Source organism: Lipotes vexillifer, unplaced genomic scaffold (genome assembly GCF_000442215.2).
Source record: "Lipotes vexillifer unplaced genomic scaffold, Lipotes_vexillifer_v1.1 scaffold325, whole genome shotgun sequence".
NCBI lineage: Eukaryota > Metazoa > Chordata > Mammalia > Artiodactyla > Lipotidae > Lipotes > Lipotes vexillifer.
The window spans coordinates 784355-795960 of NW_006799313.1; the positions used below are offsets into that span (position 1 = coordinate 784355).

The window sequence follows — 11606 nt, forward strand, 5'->3', positions numbered from 1 at the left end:
TTCCAAAAACCAGGGATAAGCATTCTTTTGGAAAGCCTGATAGACTGACTTCATTCCTCCTCCCCCCCCCATCCCATCCCCACCCCAAGCTATCAGGTCAAGAGTACCCGCAAGGGACTTTAACGGTCAGACCAGAGTAGAGGTTATGGAAAACAGCCGTAAGTCCAACCCTGAACACTTAGCGTATTTTACCATTCGTTGAGTTCACTGAGAAAGTTTCATCTTATCATGGGGCAAGTTCCTGTGGGGGCTCCAGTAGGTAAAACTTTCTGTGAAATCGGCTGCACCGCCCTCTGCTGTTGAAATGCTAGGCCATGGGTTCTACCATGAGTTTTTGGAGACCCTTACTCCACATTTTCCCCTAAGCCACGACATAACTTCCTGGCTTAGCCAGTGCTACAGGCTAATGCATGTTTGGTTGCCTACAACTCTCAGTAGACCATTTGCCACCCAGTTCAGCGTGTGGTACAGGTCTTCCTACTGAGGAAAAGTCCAGCTGTAAGGTTGGCAATGAAAGGCCAACCTTAAATGAGATTATACCCAGTTAAATGCTGTTTGGATCACACCCAGAACACAAGTCACTCAAGAGTACATCTTCTTCCACAGTGGCAGATATTTCCTTTGGAGCTTAGAATTTTGAGACATCTAAGTTGATAGAAATTATGTACTGACTTTTTCCAGTTGGGGTGACCCAATGATTAATCCAGCCCTTGTTTGAGGGGAGCATTCAGGTCAAGTTGTATTGACTAACCCCTTTTTATGTAAGTAGTTTACAAGCTCCTGGAAGGCAGAAACTTACACATCTTTATTTATTTTGAAACCTACAGCAGAGCCTGGCACTAAGTAGGTCATCAGTAAATATTTCTTTAATGAACAAATGCATGAACTTTTCTGTCATTTTCCCCAGTTGTCTAGGGGTTTGATAATTTACCAGGTTTTACGAGGTAAATTATACCATACTGGCAAATTATATAGGACTACTGAAATATGCCCACAGGAGACCACTTTCTGCCACTGCCAGTTCCAGTCAAATGATACCCTATTCTGGTGCTGGGTATTTTGTAATTAATTTTTTTTCCCCCTCTGAGGGCCTGCTGCTTTCACTTTTATGTAGGTGACTTTTAGAAAAGCTTTTGTGTCCAAAAGCTGATCTGGCTTTCATACACTCTTTGGAGATTTCCATAAAAGTAAAAAAGCCAAGGAGTGCTAGCCAGGCATTTAAAACATCTAATAGAAACATGGAAATTCTGGCTGCGTGTACCGAAACAGGTGACTATAATACTGGCTTCCCTCATCTTCGGCACCTTTTTGACATACCTCAAGGTAGATTCTTAAGATGACGTTCAAAGATCTTTATTATCTAAGTCTGTGTTTTGCAACGTGACCCCACGTTGGAATCAACCGGGGGAACATTTAAAATATGGATGGATGCCTGGCTCTGCCCACAACCAATTAATTCACAGATTTCTCGAGAATGGGGCCTGAGCGTGTATATTTTCAAAAGTTTTCCAGATGTTTATTGTAGTTGAAAATCACTTTTTTTTTTTTGGTCACGCGGCACAGCTTGCTGGGGGATCTTAGTTCCCCAGCCAGGACCAGGGATTGAATCTGGGCCCCCTGCAGTGGAAGTGTGGAGTCCTAACCACTGGACCACCAGGGAACTCCCACTACCCTAAATCCCAAGGGATTATTTCATGATAAGAGAGTACATTTTAGTGATGTAAGCTTGGCCAGAAATCTTAAAATTCTCATTTTGCCACTTACTAGCTATGTGACTTTGGACTTATATTCTGAGGTTCTACATCCTCATTTATAAAATGGCAATATCCTACCTCACAGGATTGTATAATTGAGAACATGTGTAAGCACTTTACAAAACAGTAAAATGCTATTCATATGTTAGGCACACAGAAGATACTTAAGATTCTAGTGTAACCAACTAATGTAGCAATTCTCTCCCCACCACACACACACGTCTCCATATTTACAGTATCATCTTAATCTGGGCTGGCCCTACATGCAAATTGAACACAAAGATTACTTGATGGGTTCATTTGAGGAATACTGACAGGCCCAAAGGACTAAAATATGTCAACCTGTTAGGACCTAGAATTCTTGCTTTGAATTTGGCTTCCCCCGAGCTTGGTCTTTGGGTGGCAATTTTTGAGGGATAGAATTTAGCTCAGAAACTTGCTCTTATTTTTATTTCTTCAGTGCAAGTTCTGTCCTTGAGAAGATTAGGAAATGTGTATAACATATATTGTTCTTTTGCTTCTAGGTTAAAATTAGGTATATTTTAGTGCTTATTAAACATTTGTATTTAATGGATTGACTTAATAAATATCGATGCATTTGCTCGGTACCATTCTAGGTCCTCGGTATATGGTGGTAGTGAACATAAGCAAAAATGGAGCTTTAATTCTAGTGAGGTTTGTGTTCCATAAACTGTCAAATAAAATGAAGATTATATTTACATAACATGGATGGTATGTTCAGTTTATACACTTAGTCTTTCAAGGTTTTTTAATTAATAGCAACTTATTAATAGCTGAAGTTCAATTGCCTTGTCCTTTGTGAATAACTAAATTTAGTTTAGCAATTGTTTATCATGATGAATTTTATTATTGCAGTATTTGTAGATAGAAAGAGTATATATAGATATATATTTTGATTGCCTTTCATTTTTATAAACAGTAAGCAACTGTTTTATATAAATTTATCATTTGAACCTTTTAAATTGTTTGAGAAAGGGGGTGGGAAAGTGGGTGGTTTTCTAGTGTCATGAATGATTTGGGATCACAAATCATTGCCCTGAAATTATAACCATTCATAAACTCAAACCTTTTACATCAGGCTCTCTGAATCTCGGTCAGTTTCTCTTCCTTCCCTTCATTGCCATACTTTTTTAAGGAGAGGTCTGTTATATATTATTCTATCACCATTAAACTTTCTCGTTTTCTCTTTTTATTTCTCAAAATTAGGATTAAATGTATAGAGAATACAAAGAATACTGTAACAAACTGCAGGAATGAACCTCAGGTTTAAAGCCTGGTGAGAGATGCTTCTGGAAACTTGACTTTTGTGTACCCCTTTCACATTAAACACTCAGGAGTTTGTTGAGGTTGTTGCATCACTTACTTGCACCTGGTGAGTAGGCAAGGCATGTAGCCAGTGTCCCCAGAACAGTCAAATGGGAAGAAAACAGGAAGAATCATCTGCTCCCCATGAGCCTCCTGCAGTGGCAAAGTGAATTAGAATCCCCACTCTCAGGGTGTTGTCAGCCACACATGTACATCCTTTTAGAGACTGTAGAGTGTTCTGATAGGAACGTACTGTATTATCTTCTTATTTATATAACCATCTCTAGTTTCCATTAAAGCAACTTATTCTCTGAAGCATATTTACTCCAATCATATCACTGTTCCATTTTGACATTTACAGAACAATACCTAGAATTAAAAAACATTAGCAATTAGTTGTATTTGCTTCCATCTCTATGTAAAAAGTGGAAACATTACAGATAAAGTCCCCTTTGGCCACTATCCCCAGTCCCATATCTTCTTCCCATCCCCACTCCACTATCATAAATGGGTTTATGTTCTTCCAGTTTTTGTTTAATGCTTTTATATATACCATATGTAATTCATAGTTTTGTTCTTGTTTCTAAAATTTAAATATATCAATCTACAATTGACTTTTTAAAATACTGAGTTCTGTGATATACAGCAATTAAAGAGAATATATATATAAATCCATTGTATTAACTTATCACTCTTATTCTTTCTAAATCCGTTTCCCTGTTTGTGACATTTATATTCTTATTTTCTCTTTATTATCTCTTGTTGTAATTTGATTTTCATCCACCTTTCTTGTCCGTAGCTCTACTAAAAGTATACTGAAGGTTACCAATAATTTCTTAATCAGTAAACCTAATGACTTCTTTTCTTGGTCCTCATGTCCTTGACATATATGTAGTGGAGATGAAACTGGTGACCACCACCCCCTAACTTCTTGAAACTGTGTTCTAGTCTACCACACTATTTGTCTTTTACTTTTTTCGCCTCTTATATATCACCTTACCCTTACTCTCTTCAGTCAATTAAGTATGGTTCAATCCTCAGCACTTACCATTCTTCTCTGAAAAGTATACCTGCTTAATGTCTCACTATCACCTTTATTTGAGTGACTCCCAGATTTATGTCTTTATTCCTGACCTCTTTCCCACATTTTAGTGTCTGCATTCTAGCTGCCCAGGAGACATTTCCATTTGTGCATCCAGTATTACTAGCGCCTTAACGTATCTAAAACTAAACTACTGCTATTTCCCTGGCGTTTACTTATCTTGACTTCCCAATTTTGGCCTTTGATAGGACCATTCTTCTAGTCTACCAGCCATAAGACCTACATCTTTTTTTTCTTTTTTGCTTTTTTCCTCCAAATCCACTTCCTTATCAGATACTATAGATTCTTCTTTCTCTGACTCCAGTTTTTCTCTACCAGTTTGACTTGCAGAGTGGTACCAGAATTTCCCAGTTTGACTTAATAGAGTGGTACCAGAATTGGCCAAGGCACAATTATCATGGTGTTTCCATACTTTAAAACCTGTCAGTCTCTACATCACCTATAGGATAAATTCTAAACTTTCAAGGCCCTGGTGAAGAGGTTTAGCTCTATTAATTATCCAGTCCAGCCCCAACCTTCCTTAACCATACTCTTCTGCACTGCACTTCATTGTCCTCTGGATATATCCTGCTGTACATCTTCTTATTTTTGCTTTAGATGACTTCCTCCATTTTGACACCTGGCTAACTCTGACCCATCTTAGAATTCAGCTCAAGTATCACCTTGAAGCATTACACAGCTTCTTCAGGCAGAGTGAGTTACTTCTTCCTGTATTTCCATAGAACCTTTATGCATTCATTTTAGTACATCACACTGTATGGTAATTTTTGTGTGTGTGTGCGGTACACGGGCCTCTCACCGTTTTGGCCTCTCCTGTTGCGGAGCACAGGCTCCGGATGCACAGCCATGGCGTGAGCCATGGCTCACGGACCCAGCCGCTCCACAGCATGTGGGATCTTCCTGGACCAGGGCACGAACCCGTGTCCCCTGCATCGGCAGGTAGACTCTCAACCACTGCGCCACCAGGGAAGCCCTGGTAATTTTTTTTTTTAATGCACCTATCCCAGGTCTCAGAGCCTTCCACACATACCCTTTACCACCACCACCATGCACATTCAAGTGGAAGTTCACTGAGAACAGAAACTGTTCCCTATCCCATTTCCCCAGAAGGGGAAAGTACATTAGAGACACTGTTGAATCATGGTGTCTGTCTTTTCACTATTTATGACATATCAGTGCCTAGAATAATCTTGCTGAAGCACCAAATATTTATTTGCTCAAAACCTTCTGTATTTTCTTAATTGCTTATTAAGCTTAAGTTCAAATTCTTTAACCTGGCCTTCAAGACCCTCCATAATCATATTTATTGTGCTCTCTATTATGTTTAAGACAGTGAGTATATGGCTGGCACCAGCTACCTTCTTAAAGCTTTGCTTCTGTTTAAGAATGAGTTCAGGGCTTCCCTGGTGGCGCAGTGGTTGAGAGTCCGCCTGCCAATGCAGGGGATATGGGTTCGTGTCCCGGTCCGGGAAGATCCCACATGCCACGGAGCAGCTGGGCCCGTGAGCCATGGCCACTGAGCCTGCGTGTCCAGAGCCTGTGCTCCACGACGAGAGAGGCCACAACAGTGAGAGGCCCACGTACCGCAAAAAAAAAAAAAAGAGTTCATAAAGTATATATGTTTTGCCCAGGCCAAACTGATTCACTAACTGTCCTGTGTTCTTTTCAACATCTTGTCTTTCAAAATTCTACCCACTCTTCAAGACCCAGTTTAGTTTCTGCCTCATTTATAAAGCTTTTCTGACCATTTCAGCCAGAAATATTTCCTCCCTTCTCCAGACTCATGTAGCAGTTCTTTACAGGCCACATGTACATACATGCCTCCCAACTCTTTACATGCCACAGTTCATAAGATGAGAGATGGTAACATTTATATGGCACCTTGGAATACACTGGCAGGGGTTTAGATCTCTATTGAAAGCTCCTTATGGCTGCTTAAAAGTACCCTAGCAAAAACGAAACACATAGCTCTTTTTTGTGCCGCCCCGGAGGCGGTCAGCTGCTTCAGAATGAAGCCGAACACCTCTTTCCCGGCCACTGGCTGCCAGAAACTCATTGAAGCGGACGATGAACGAAAACTTCGTACCTTTTATGAGAAGCGTATGGCCACAGAAGTTGCTGCTGACACTCTGGGTGAAGAATAGAAGGGTTATGTGGTCCGAATCAGTCATGGGAATGACAAACAGGGTTTCCGCATGAAGCAGCGTGTCTTGACCCATGGCCGAGTCCGCCTGCTACTGAGTAAGGGGCATTCCTGTTACAGACCAAGGAGGACTGGAGAAAGAAAGCGCAAATCTGTACGGGGTTGCATTGTGGATGCCAATCTGAGCGTTCTCAATTTGGTCATTGTAAAAGGGAGAAGGATATTCCTGGACTCACTGATACTACTGTGCCTCGTCGCCTGGGGCCCAAAAGAGCTAGCAGAATCCACAAACTTTTCAGTCTCTCTAAAGAAGATAATGTCCGTCAGTATGTTGTGAGAAAGCCCCTAAACAAAGAAGGTAAGAAACCTAGGACCAAAGCACCCAAGATTCAGCGTCTTGTTACTCCATGTGTTCTGCAACACAAACGTCAGCGAATTGCTCTGAAGAAACAGCGTACTAAGAAAAATAAGGAAGAGGCTGCAGAATATGCTAAACTTTTGGCCAAGCAAATGAAGGAGGCCAAAGAAAAACGCCATGAAAAGATTGCCAAGAGACGGAGGCTGTCCTCTCTGAGACCTTCTACTTCTAAGTCTGAGTCCAGTCAAAAATGAGATGTTCTAAGAGTAACAAATAAATAAGATCAGACATTAAAAAAAAAAAAAAGAAACACGTAATTACTTGTACTGGCTATAATTTCCTTAGAAATGAGAAATGGAAAATTTTCTCAGAATACACTATCCATATGGCAGCATGGTGCAGTGAAAAAAGCTGATGTTTTTGGTGTTTTTTAAAAAATTTTTTTAATTTAATTTTTTTTTTTTATTGGGATATAATTTACAAAAAGCTCATATTTTAGAGTTGAGGCCTAGGTTGCATCCATGCCTTTCTACTTAACCATGAGGCCTTGGGCAGACTGTTTAACCGTTCTGGGCTTTTGTTTCCTTGTTTATTTAAGACAGAAATAATTATGTTTGCAGAGTTTGTGAAGATCAGAGACAAAGAGCATGGCATGAATATATGCTTAGTAAATGATTGCTTTCATTGTGGGGTATTTCCCTTTCCCTTTTTTGTAATGTGTCATAATTGTGGTAGCTCTTTGATAAATCCAAATACTTTAACTTCTATTCCACTTGGCTGGACAGACATATAAGGGATATTTAGTGTTTTTTTTTTTTAATTTTTAAAATTTATTATTTTTATTTTTGGCTGCCTTGGGTCTTTGTTGCTGCGTGCAGGCTTTTCTCTAGTTGCGGCGAGCGGGGGCTACTCTTCGTTACGGTTCCCGGGCTGCTCATTGGGTGGCTTCTCTTGTTGCAGAGCACGGGCTCTAGGCACGTGGGCTTCAGTAGTTGTGGCACTTGGGCTCAGTAGTTGTGGCTCACGGGCTCTAGAGCGCAGGCTCAGTAGTTGTGGCACACGGGCTTCGTTGCTCCGTGGCATGCGGGATCTTCCCAGACCAGGGCCCAAACCCGTGTCCCCTGCACTGGCAGGCAGATTCTCAACCACTGCGCCACTAGGGAAGCCCCCTCTAAGCATCTTCTGAATTAAGGACATGTTCTCTTTCCTTAAAACAGTCATGGAAATACATTGGTAAGGCACCATATATAATAACAACAACAACAATATAAAGCTTGTTTCATTGCTCTCACTCCTGTATTCTGGAACTCTTCTATTCTGTTTCCCTCCAGTTTTCATCAAAGTGATCATAGGCAGGAGCCTATGATTTTCCAGATCTTTCTAATAATCCACTATAAACACCTACAGTCTGAGTCTGTAAAGGTAGACTTTACTGCCAACTGTTTTATTAGATAACCATACCTATCTTGCTTAGTTAATTTATGTGCCAGTGAGAAACTATTCTATTGATGTTTCCTCCCCTTTTTTCCCCATATACTTTTTTTTTTTTTTTAAGAATGGTCTTTTGTTTTCATTCAGGAATGTCCACGTTATCTCTATTTCTATTGTGGAAACACATGATCTTTATTAATTAATTTATTTTTGGCTGTGTTGGGTCTTCGTTTCTGTGCGAGGTCTTTCTCTGGTTGTGGCGAGCGGGGGCCACTCTTCATCACGGTGCGTGGGCCTCTCTCTTTCGCGGCCTCTCTTGTTGCGGGAGCACAGGCTCCAGACACGCAGGCTCAGTAGTTGTGGTGCACAGGCCCAGCTGCTCCCCGGCATGTGGGATCTTCCCAGACCAGGGCTCGAACCCATGTCCCCTGCATTGGCAGGCGGATTCTCAACCACTGCGCCACCAGGGAAGCCCCCCCCATATACTTTTAAAATAATTAACTTAATCATATAAACTAGTTTAGTCACAAATGAACCCTGTGACGTGAGGTTACCTTTGTCATCCATCCTTTGCCAGCTGGTTTGTAATACCTAGCTTTATTTTAAAACCTTTCTGCTCCAACCACATTGGTTTTATCATTGTCCATGATCATATGCTCATGTCTATGTCTAAGGTTGTTTATGCTGTTATTCTTACTTCAGATACCCTTATTCTTTTCATTCCCCAATTGTCATCTCATTTGTAGTTCTTCCTTTTCATGAAACCTTCTCAGCTATTTCATCCTGTGTTTCTTATGGTCATCATCACGTTTCTGTATTACCTTTGGTCACCAGCATCATTTCTTGGCACTCAGTGTTTTGTGTCTTTTTTTTTATGTGATCCTTCTATGCATATATTTGTTCCTTAACTAGATTGTAAGTTCCTTAAATGTATTTCTTCTGGCATCAAATAGTGAGCATACAAAGTACGTTGAAGTTAATTTAGGGGGAGATCTTGAATACTCTTTGATTTAAGGCAAATTAGATATATATTCCTATAACTTTATAAATTTTATTGTTGAGAAGGATTTATATCAATAATTGGAAAAAAGTTATAATTTTAAAATTACCTAGAAGTAAATGATTTTTTTAATAAAGAGCGGCATGTCATACATACAGATTAGTGAAATTACCAGTACCAGTAAGGCCATACATTTATTTTAAGGAATAAGTAATATTCTTTAGAATTGTCTAGTTCTTTTTTCATGTCTTCATATTATAATAGTGATTTGTTCTTTGATCTTTGAACCAATCATGATAATTCCCAGATCTCCCTTTACTCTGTACCCTAATGAGCACTAACTTGGCTGGTGGAAAGGTGTGGAAGTAAATTGTGAGTATGTATTATCAGCAAGCAGGCGGCATTTAGACAACCTAGTGCAAGGAAAAGAGGGGTGGGAGAAAATGAATTGAGGATTTGAATAAATATCTTAAGCAGTGGTTTTGGCCTATTGAACAATTGGGGATGATCAAGAATCCAGGACCTTTTCCACTGAATACCAGGGTGCCAGGCAGAACTGCTGTATGTGCTAATTTAGGTAAGAAAATGCATCCATAAAAATCTAGGCATAGATGTAAAGTTGACACCATTTTTCTCTTCTCTATTGGTGCCATTATTGCTACTGTTCATTTGGTGGTTATGTATGTGCCAGACAGTTCTTAAGCAGTTTCATGATCACTTGTTTAATCCTTTACAATAGAGAATCTTTTTTTAAAATTTATTTTACTGAAGTATAGTTGATTTACAATGTTGTGTTAATTTCTGCTGTACAGCGAAGTGACTCAGCCACACACCTACATACATTCTCCTTCGTAGTCTTCTTCTCTGTGGCTTATCACAGGACACTGATCTTAGTTCCCTGTGGTATACAGTAGGACCTTGTTGTTTATCCATTCTATATATACTTGTTTGCATCTGCTCATCCCAAACTCCCAATCCATCCCTCCCTCTTGGCAACCACAAGTCTGTTATCTTTGTCTGTGAGTCTGTTTCTGTTTCATAGATAAGTTCATTTGTGTCCTATTTTATTTATTTATTTATTTTTTTTTTTTTTTTTTTTTGCGGTACGTGGGCCTCTCACTGTTGTGGCCTCTCCCGTTGCGGAGCACAGGCTCCAGACACGCAGGCTCAGCGGCCATGGCTCACGGGCCCAGCTGCTCCGCGGCATGTGGGATTTTCCCGGACCGGGGCACAAACCTGCGTCCCCTGCATCGGCAGGTGGACTCTCAACCATTGCGCCACCAGGGAAGCCCTGTATCCTATTTTAGGTTCCACATGTAAGTGATATCATATGGTATTTGTCTTTCACTTTCTGACTTACTTCACTAAGTATGATAATCTCTAGGTCCATCCATGTTGCTGCAAATGGCATTATTTCATTTTTTTATGGCTGAGGAGTATTTCTGTGTGTGTGTGTGTGTGTGTGTGTGTGTGTGTACACACCACATCTTCTATATCCATTCATCTGTCGGTAGACATTTAGGTTGTTTCCATGTCTTGGCTATGGTGAATAGTGCTGCTGTGAACTCAGGGGTGCACGCATCTTTCTGAATTATGGTTTTGTCTGGATATGTGCCCAGGAGTGGGATTGCTGGATAATATGACAACTCTATTTTTAGTTTTTTGAGGAACCCCTATACTGTTTCCCATAGTGGCTGTACCAATTTACAATTCCACCAACAGTGTAGGAGGGTTCTACAATAGGCAATTTTAACATAAAACCTTTTTTATGCTGAGAACTCCTTTGGAAGTTTAGTTAAGCTTATGGGTTCCTTCTCAGAATGTTTTGAAAGAATAAAACAAAATATACAGGTCAGAAATAGACAAATTACATTGAAATACAGCTACCAAAATATTAAAAATCTGACATGGTAATATGAGCTTTAAAACAAATACAAGATCTATTACTGGTGGGTCTGATAATTAATTTCAAATTAGCAGTGGGTTAAATGTTATTTTGAGATCTGCACAGCTGTAATAGGAAAATTTCTGGTCACTGTACTAATTTCTAATTGCTGTATGCTTATATTACTATGAGTTGTTTATTCATCATTGAAGGAAAACTGAATTTTATTTAGAGTTTAGTGCAAATAAAGGTATAATTACTTTTTTTCCCATCCAAATTTACCAATCCCATAAATTTTTCATGGACCTCAGGTTAAGAACCCCTGCATTACAAAAACTCTGAAAGAGATTGTCATTAAACCTAAAATAAGTGGTAAGCAGGAATTTGAACTCAGGCATCCCAAGTTCTTTAACCAGTTAGAATATCCTAAACTCAAAAAATCTTTTCCCCAAATTTAGCTAGCTGTTTTCCTTAGAAAAAAGGATCTCAAGCATTTTGCTTACTATTTAAATTAAAAACCAAATAGCTTAAAAATGTTTACATTGAATGTAAAATAAAATTTCATTTTTGTATTATGGTGAGTTGAGGAAACTTATAAAGGGAAAGA

General features: G+C 39.6%; 1 protein-coding gene and 1 pseudogene across 1 annotated transcript in view; both read left to right on the forward strand.

The window, feature by feature from the left end:
- Nucleotides 1-11606, forward strand: part of MARCHF5 (membrane associated ring-CH-type finger 5) — a 53143-nt gene that overhangs the window by 851 nt on the left and 40686 nt on the right. The window lies entirely within an intron of this gene.
- LOC103074126 (40S ribosomal protein S6 pseudogene) lies at nucleotides 6192-6937 on the forward strand (annotated as a pseudogene).